Genomic DNA, 10,067 nt, shown 5'->3' on the forward strand with positions numbered 1-10,067 from the left:
AAAGGATGTGTCTGGACTTGCATTGCCAGGGTAGGGTGAAAGGTTTCGGCCACTAAAGGAGAAGTTCTATATTATACAAGAAAAAAACTCCTCCATGTGTTTTTAAAATATTTCTGGCCATAATCTGTAATGACTGAAAAACAGCCAAGTTGTTGAACAAGTCAGCTTCTGTGCCGGCGACGAAGGCGAAGTGGAGTGGGTGGGATAGAACCACATGGTCCTACCTAGGTTCCACAAACCAAATCTCAAACCTCAGACCTTCCCACTCTGACGCTTCGGGAAGTCATCGCGGAAAAAATGGGACGTAGTACTATAAACTCCGCCCTCCATTCATCCCAACACGAATAAACACACACACACACACACACACACACACACACACACACACAATCCATAGCATGTTTTTAATATCAAAGGGTTATTCCATACACTGGCACCTATGAAACCCAATGTCCACAGTTCTCACAGATTACTGAATAATTAATATTAACCTGTCGAGGTATTTTCAAGGGCTCTGTGTAACACAGTCGGAATTCTCACCACGGTTAACAAAGCGTACGCCCCATAATAAAGAAATTACAAGGCAAAGAGAACAGACCCACGCTAGGAAGAACACGGCGCTCGGACTGGATGATCCCCCTGCCCTTTCGACCTTCACTAATATTGCAAGAGCGAAAATCCACATCTCCCCCCACCGGGGGACCTGGCGGAGAGAACACGGCTGGGCACCGTCTGCCCCAGCTCCGCACTCTGGCCACGACACTCGCTGCCTTACCCTGTCCGTAAAGACGGTCGCCGGTGATGTCTGCGTTGTTCCTTATCCTTCGGCAGCTTCCCCTCTCCCCAGTCCGATCGATTAGTGCTTAGAGTCCGTGACGTTCCAATAATGGTCGACATCGCAACCCGGCACTTTTTTTCTTAGTTGTGGTTTCCCCCTCCCTCCTACCATCATCCACTCCTCCCTGCAATGTTACAGTTACAATTTACAGCGTGGACTGAGAATACAACACATACACACACACACACACACACACACACACACACACTCACTCAATCTCACACGCACACACTCTCACATACATGCACTCACAAACACACTCACACACACACACTCTCTCACACACATGCACACACACACATGCACACACACACAAACACACACTCACACACTTACTCTCACACACATGCACACACACTCACACACACTCTCTCTCACACTCACTCACACGCACACTCACTCACTCACTCACACACTCACTCATTCATACACACACACACACTCACACACATGCACTCACATGCACACACACTCACACACACACACACTCACACACACGCACACATTCAATCTCACACTCACACACACGCACACACACTCTCACACACATGCACACACTTTCACACACACTCTCACACACACTCACTCACATGCACACACTTACTCTCTCACACACGCACACACACTCACACACTCTCTCTCTCACACATACTCACTCACACACACACACTCACTCACTCACACACACACACTCACTCTCACACATTCAATCTCACACTCACACACACGCACACACACTCTCACACACATGCACACACTTTCACACACACTCTCACACACACTCACACTCACACACACTCACATGCACATACTTACTCTCTCACACACATGCACACACACACTCACAAACACACACACACTCATACACACACTCACACACTTACTCTCTCACACATACTCACTCACATACACACACTCACTCACTCACACACACACTCACTCATTCATACACACACACACACGCACACACACTCACACACACACGCACACTCACATGCACACACACACACACACACACACAGAGTCTCATCGGTTTGCACAGTCTGTTCTTTTGTGGGAGTGGTTATTATATTTAAATGAAAGCATCCCTTCGGCATTACTATCTCAAAGACTGCTCTAATTTAAAGGCTTGTATCGCTTCATAGCCAATCCACTACTTTTACACTGTCCTCAGAGGAATGTTGTGGGTTACATAGGAAGATCCCTAAATAACAGAAGTTTTGAGAGCAGCAAACCATAGCAAGTTGTTAGACCTAACACTTTGAAGGAGTAACTACATAAAATGCTGGAGAAACTCGGCAGGCCAGGCAACATCTATGGAAATGAATAAACAGTTAATGTTTCGGCTGAGACCTTCCTTTGGGATAAAACTTCCATGCTTGTCTTGACCATCAAAACATGGAGGAATTATCACGAACTCCCACGTTCCCCCAATGGGTCTGTGATTTCAGTCTCTGAGGCCGACATATGAGCATCCTTGAACCCACGAAAAGCATCCGGCCCAGACAGGGTGCCTGGCCAAGTCCTAAGGACCTGTGCTGATCTACTGGCTGGAGTGTTCACTGAGATTTGCAACCTCTCACTTCGGGTGTCTGAGGTACCCACCTGCTTCAAGCAGGTTTCAATTGTATCAGAGTCCAAGAAGAGTGTGGTGACCTGCCTCACTGGCTATCAACCAGTTGCACGTATTCACAGTGATGAAGTATTTTGAGAGGTTGCGATGAAACATATCAACTCCCACCTGAGAAGGGACTTAAATCTGCTCCAATTTGCCTCCTGGAGCAACAGGTGCACAGCCGATGCCGTCTCAGCGTCTCTTCACTCAACCCTGGAACATCTGGATAGCAAATATGCATACATCAGGATGCTGTTTATCGACTACAGGAGAGTATTCAATGCCATCATCCCCTCAGAACTAATCAATAAGTTGTTCATGGCCTCAATACCTCCTTGTGCAATTGGATCCTGTATTTCCTCACTTGTAGACCCCAGTCAGTTCAGATTGGCAACAATATCTCCTCCACGATCTCCATCAGCACAGGTTCACCTCAAGGCTGTGGGATTAGCCCCGAGCTCTACTCCACTTACACTTATCACTGTGTGGCTAAGCACATCTCCAATGCCATATTCAGGTTTGATGTTGTGGACCAAATCAGAGGTGGTGACAAATCAGCAAATAGAAGGGAGGTGGTGTCATAACAATAACCTCTTACTCAACGTCAGCAAGACCAAGGAGCTGATTATTGACTTCAGGAGAAGGTAACCAGAGGTCCATGAGGATCAGCAACTTTAAACTCCTCTCTGTTATTACTTCGGAAGACTTGTCCTGGGCCGAGCACAGAAGTGCAATTACAAAGAAAGCACAGCTGCATTTCTGCTTCATTAGAAGTTTGCAAAGATGCGGCAAGACATTTAAAAACTTCGACAAACTTCTATGGATGTGTACTGGAAAGTATATTGACCGGCTGCATCATGGCCTGGTATGGAAGCACCAATGCCCTTGAACAGAAAATCTAACAAAATGTAGTGGGTACAGCCCAGTTCATCACTGGTAAAGCCCTCCAAATCTTTGAGCACATCTTATATGAAATGCAGTTGCAGGAAAGCAGTACCCACCACTGAAGATCCCCACCAGCCAGGCCGTGCTCTCTTCTCTTTGCTGCCATCAGGAAGAAGATACAGGAGCCTCAGGACTCACAATACCAAGTTCAGCAACAGTTATTACCCCTCATGAACCAAAGGGGATAACTTCACCCAACTCAGCTTACCCCTTCACTGAAATGTTCCCATAACTCCGGCCATATTATTTGCCAAGGGAAATCTCGCATGTAATTGTTGTTGTTGTGTACATCCCTCCCTCTGCCAACCCGACGTCGGCGTGTAACATCATTTACACCGTCATAGCCAGATTAGAAACCCAGCACCCGACTCGGGTGACTTCAACCAGGTTACCATGGCTAGAACACTGCCCAACTTCACGCAGTATGTGAGCTGTACAACCAGAGGGGAGAGGACTCTGGATTTGATGTACGCTAACGTTAAGGATGCATACAGCTCCTCTCCTCTCCCCCCACTGGGAAGGTCAGTTCACAACCTGGTGCATCTAAAACCCTGCTACATGCCTCTGGTGAAGAGTAAACCTGCAACCTCGAGGACAGTGAGGGAATGGTCGGAGGAGGCTTATGAGGCGCTCCAGGGTTGTTTTGAGGTGACAGACTGGCAGGCACTCTGTGAGCCACATGGAGAGGATATTGATGGGCTCACAGAGTGCATCACTGATTACATCAACTTCTGTGTGGACTGCAATGTTCCGACAAGAACTGTCCTTTGTTATTCAAATAACAAGCCATGGGTGACAAAGGACATTAAGGACATCCTGAATGCTAAAAAGAGGGTGTTTAGAGATGGAAATAGGGAGGAGCTGAGGGCAATACAGAGGGACCTGAAAGCCGGGATCAGGGAGGCTAAAGACAGGTACAGGAGGAAGCTTGAGTGGAAACTCCAGCAGAACAACATGAGAAAGGTCTGGAGGGGGATGAGGACCATCCCTGGGTTCCAGCAAACTAGCAACAGAGGAGCTGAGGGCAGTGTGGACAGGGCCAACGAACTTAACCTGTTCTTTAACAGATTTGACATTGTGACCCCTGCCCATCCCCAACATGAGCCATCTGTTGTCGGCCCCCAACCAACACATATTCCACTCTCCCCTCCTACCCCTCCTCACAGTCCCCCACCCTGCTCACATGACTATACCCCTTCCCCACACAAAACCACCACGGTGGGCTTCACGGCTGAACAGGTGAGAAGACAGCTGAAACGTCTCAACCCAAGGCTGCAGGACTGGATGGTGTCAGTACCAGGGTGCTCAAAGCCTGTGCCCCTCAGCTATGTGGAGTACTTCGCCATGTATTCAACCTGAGCCTGAGGCTCCGGAGGGTTCCTGTACTGTGGAAGACGTCCTGCCTCGTCCCTGTGCCGAAGACGCCGTGCCCCAGCGGCCTCAATGTCTACAGACCGGTGGCATTGAACTCCCACATCATGAAGACCCTGGAGAGACTTGTCCTGGAGCTGCTCCGGCCTATGGTCAGGCCACACTTAGATCCCCTCCAGTTCGCCTACCAGCCCCGACTAGTAGTTGAGGATGCCATCGTCTACCTGCTGAACCATGTCTATGCCCACCTGGACGAGCCAGCGAGCACTGTGAGGGTCATGTTTTTTTTACTTCTCCAGTGCATTCAACACCATCTGCCCAGCTCTGCTGGGGGAGAAGCTGACAGCGATGCAGGTGGATGCTTCCCTGGTATCATGGATTCTTGACTACCTGACTGGCAGACCACAGTACGTGTGCTTGCAACACTGTGTGTCCGACAGAGTGATCAGCAGAGCTGGGGCTCCACAGGGGACTGTCTTGTCTCCCTTTCTCTTCACCATTTACACCTCGGACTTCAACTACTGCACAGAGTCTTGTCAGCTTCAGAAGTTTTCGGATGACTCTGCCAGAGTTCGATTCATCAGCAAGGGAGATGAGGCTGAGTACAGGGCTATGGTAGGAAACTTTGTCACATTGTTTGAGCAGAATTATTTGCAGCTTAATGTGAAAAAGACTAAGGAGCTGGTGGTAGACCTGAGGAGAGCTAAGGTACCGGTGACCCCCGTTTCCATCCATGGGGTCAGTGTGGACATGGTGGAGGATTACAAGTACCTGGGGATACGAATTGACAATAAACTGGATTGGTCAAAGAACACTGAGGCTGTCTACAAGAAGTGTCAGAGCTGTCTCTATTTCCCGAGGAGACTGAGGTCCTTTAAAATCTGCCGGACGATGCTGAGGATGTTCTATGAGTCTGTAGTGGCCAGTACTATCATGTTTGCTGTTGTGTGCTGGGGCAGCAGGCTGAGGGTAGCAGACACCAACAGAATCAACAAACTCATTCCTAAGGCCAGTGATGTTGTGGGGATGGAACTGGACTCTCTCACGGTCGTGTCTGAAAAGAGGATGCTGTCTAAGTTGCATGCCATCTTGGTCAATGTCTCCCATCCACTACATAATGTACTGGGTGGGCACAGGAGTACATTCAGCCAGAGATTCATTCCACCAAGATGCAGCACAGAGCGTCATAGGAAGTCATTCCTGCCTGTGGCCATCAAACTTTACAACTCCTCCCTTGAAGGGTCAGACACCCTGAGCCAATAGGCTGGTCCTGGACTTATTTCATAATTTACTGGCATAATTTACATATTACTATTTAACTATTTATGTTTCTATTACTATTTATTATTTATGGTGCAACTGTAACGAAAATCAGTTTCCCCCGCGATCAATAAAGTATGACTATGAACTGTGACCTAACTGATGGGCTCTCTCTCAAGGACCCTTCATTTTATGTTCTCAATACTTATTGCTTTCTTATTTATTATTATTTTCTTCTTGTATTTGCACAGTTTGTTGTCTTTTGCACTCTGGTTGAATGTCTTAGTTGGTGCAGTCTTTCATTGATTCTGTTATGGTTATAATTCTATGCCCACAAGAAAATGAATCTCAGATTGTCACGGTCCCGGTCGTTAATTCCCTATTTTCTCCTAATTTCCTTTGATCGGGCCACGGTTCCGAACGTTTATTTCCCATTTGCTCCTAATTCTCTTTGATGACGGCACACCTGGTTTCCATCAAGACCTGCAGCATAAGAACCCCGGCTTTACAACCACTAGTTGCCAGATCGTTGGTTTTGCCTCTATGGTAATTTAACATTTCCCGGCCGCTTAGGACCATATGTTCTAAGTTTTGCTCCTGTATCCAGAATTACCTGTGAAACTCAGTCTCTTTGTGTCAAGATAAGTTTTCTAAGTTCTACTCCAGTTCCGAGGTTTACCTGTGAAACCCAGCCTCTCCGCGCCAAGATAAGTCTTCTGAAGTTTTACTTCAGTATAACTCTGTCTCTCCATACTAAGAAGAGTTTTGTCTGCCCTTTCTTTCTCTACACTCCGAGTCAGGATAAATTCTGTCTGTCTCCTGCCTACCTGCTCTCTCTCCTGTTTTGCCGTTACTGTCTGCATAAAAACCAAATCTCAGTGCCTGTGTCCTACACTTGGGTTCGTCTCATTCGCTCTTTGCAACACAGATATATATATATTTACAAACGTTTGTATATGCACACACACTTTGGTAATAATTTTACTTTGAATTTGAAGATGCCGGAATAAAAAGGTGAGGGATGGGGGCAGGAGAATAGCTAGAAGGTGATAGATGAAGCTAGGGCGGTGGGAGAGGAAGGAATGTGATAGAAGAGGAGAGTGGACCACGGAAGAAAGGGAAGAAGAGGCACCAGGGAGAAGTGATAGACAAATGAGAAGAAGAAAGAGGCCAGAGTGGGGAATAGAAGAAGATGAAAGGGGCAGGGACATTTTTACTGAAAGGAGAAATTGATGTTCATGCTATCAGATTGGAGACTACCCAGACAGAATATGAGGTGTTGCTGCTCCACTCTGAGAGTGGCCTTATTGTAGCACAAGAGCAGCCATGGACCGACATGATGGAGTGGAAATGGGGATCGGAATATAAACGTTTGGCCACCAGGAAATTCTGCTCTGGGCATTATCTCAGGTTTCACCAATCGGGAGCATCGGGAGCAGAGTAGGGGTAGATGTCCCCAACAGATTCGCAGGTGAAGTGCTGCCTCACCTGGAAGGACTGTTTGGGGTCCCTGAATGGAGGTAAGTAGGCATAGCATTTCGCTGTCTTGCAGGTGTATGTGCTCCGAGGGAGATTAGTGGGAGGAATGATTGGACGAGCGAATCATGGAAGGAGTGATCCCTGTGGAAAGAGGAGAGTTGGGAGGATGTGTTTGGTGGTAGGATCCTGTTGAAGATAGCTGAAGTTGCAGAAAATGATGTATTGAATTTGGAGACTGACAGGGTGATAGATAGGGACGAGAGGAACTCAATCACCGTTAAGGCAGTGGGAAGATGGGTTGAGCGTGGATGTTGGGGAAATGGAGTAGATGCGGGTGAGGGCAGAATCAATGGTGGAAACTTTGAAAGAGTTGATCCCTCTCTACTGTTCTCTTTCCTCTGTCCCTTGTAAATGTGTTGTTTTCCCCAGCTTATATTCAATTACCTTTTGAAATGTTCTATTGATTGTGTTCCACCTTGCTTTCGCAAGAACACAACAAATAAACGCAGTAGGCCATTAAGCTTTTGGGCCTGGCCCCTCACTCAAAAGATCAATAGCTAACCTTTTACCTCAACACCACTTCCCTGGACTAAGCCCATATCTCGTGATTGCTTTAAAATCTAAAGATGGATGGATTGCAGTCTGAGTATGTTCAGTAACTGAGCCTTCATGAGTGGACATTTACAAAGATCCACAACTCCCAAGCTCCCATTTCTTTCTCATTCTTTGTCCCTTTTACTTTAAGACTGTGATAACCCAGGTATGGCAACTGCTCTGTACGTGACTGCGAGAGACTGTAGAGAGTTGTGAATGGGCTCAGTACATCACGGAAACCAAGGACTCTGTCTATACTTCTTGCTGCATCAGTAAAGCAGCTAGTATAATCAAAGACCCCACACACCCCAGACATTCTCTCTTCTCCCCTTTCCCATCAGGCAGAAGATACAAAGGACTGAAAGCACAGACTACAAGGCTCAAGGACAGCATCTACCCCACTGTGTGTGACTATTGTAAGATAATTGGGCTCTAAGAAATATTGTACGATGGACTCATTTACTCATCTTCTACCCTGCTGTTATGGCAATTAAATGATTCCCTAGTACGATAAGATGGACTCTTGACCTCACAATCCACCTCATTATGATCTTGCACCTTTTTGTTTACCTGCACAGCACTTACTCTGTCGCTGTTGCACTTTATTCTGCATTCTGTTATTGTTTCACCCTGTTCTACCTCAATACACTGTGCAATGATTTGATCTGTATGAACGGTATGGAAAAGAAGTTTTTCACTATATCTCAGACATTAATAAATAAACTTCAATTGCCAACATCTTTCCTGCATTTTGTCAAGTTTAATAAGAATTGTGTGCAATTCAATGAGATCCCATTCTTCTGAACTTAAGAGAGTGGAGACTTAAACCATTGTATCTCATAGGTTCAGTGGGAACATTTAATGTCAGAGAAACCTATACAATATACATCCTGAAATTCTAGTATCTCTCCACAGATAAAAAACCCTGCAACTCCAGGAAGCAAGGGTGATGGAACTTCATTGGCTCCTTACAATGACAATCATCGTATATCCTTCATTAGATAAGGATGCCAAACCTTACCAAGGACACAATGTACTTGTAGAATTAAAACCAGGAGAGGTTTTACACCATCAATGGTCATAAGAAAATTTAAGGGGAACTTGAGGGGTAACTTTTTCAGTCAGAGGGTCACCAGTGTGTGGGATGACTGGGCAAGAGGTGCATGCAAGCTCAATTTTAATGTTTAAGAGAAGTTTGGATGGTAAGGATATAGAAGGTTATGGTCCCGGTGCAGGTCGATGGGAGTAGGCAGCTTAAATGGCTTGCCACAAACTAGTTGGGCTTAAGGGCCTAAATCTGTGGTGTACTTTTCTTTAATTTTATGACACTAAGTGAGTGAAGAGAGCCAGCAACTTTAAACCTGAGCCCAGTATATAGTTGCAATCACAAGGAAAGGCCACCAGTGTCTTTGCTTTCTTTGGGTGTTAAGGAGGTTCAGCTTGTCACCAAAACCTTTGACAAAACTATGCTGACTGATTGCATCAAGAGCTAGCTGACAATTTTAAAGCACAGGAACATAAGAAGTTGCAGACTCTGCATCAAGAGCACGTCTCTCCCCACATTGGTAACATCTACAGGAGGTGCAGCCTCATCCATCATCAAAGATCCCCGGCATCCTGGCCATGGCTTCTTCTCTCAGTTACCATCAGGCTGGGGGTACAGAAGCAAGTTTCAAGGATCACTACCTCCCTAAAGTCATTTGATTCTTGAACTAACCAACACAACCCTAATCATTGGGAATTTGCAGCACTTTGATCATTTGCACTAAAATGGACTTATCTTGTTCCAGTTATAAGCACCAGATTCTGCCGTTGCTGGAAACCCACATATAAAACGATGTAGGAACTCAGCAGGCCAGGCAGAATCAACGTAGGGAAATAAACAGTCAACGTTCTGGGCCGAGACAGGACTACATCAGTAGCCCCAAATGTTGACTGTTTATTCCTCTCCGTTGATGCTGCCTG

General features: G+C 46.3%; 1 protein-coding gene across 1 annotated transcript in view; it reads right to left on the bottom strand.

The window, feature by feature from the left end:
* LOC134351795 (monocarboxylate transporter 2-like) overlaps window positions 1–926 on the bottom strand; it is a 208,108-nt gene extending 207,182 nt beyond the window's left edge. Inside the window, exon 1 of the mRNA XM_063058491.1 lies at window positions 776–926. The gene's annotated coding sequence lies outside the window, so the exon portion shown is untranslated. The remainder of the gene's footprint in view (window positions 1–775) is intronic.
* Between the last annotated feature and the right edge of the window lie 9,141 nt (window positions 927–10,067).

This window comes from Mobula hypostoma, chromosome 9 (genome assembly GCF_963921235.1).
Source record: "Mobula hypostoma chromosome 9, sMobHyp1.1, whole genome shotgun sequence".
Classification (NCBI taxonomy): Eukaryota; Metazoa; Chordata; class Chondrichthyes; order Myliobatiformes; family Myliobatidae; genus Mobula; species Mobula hypostoma.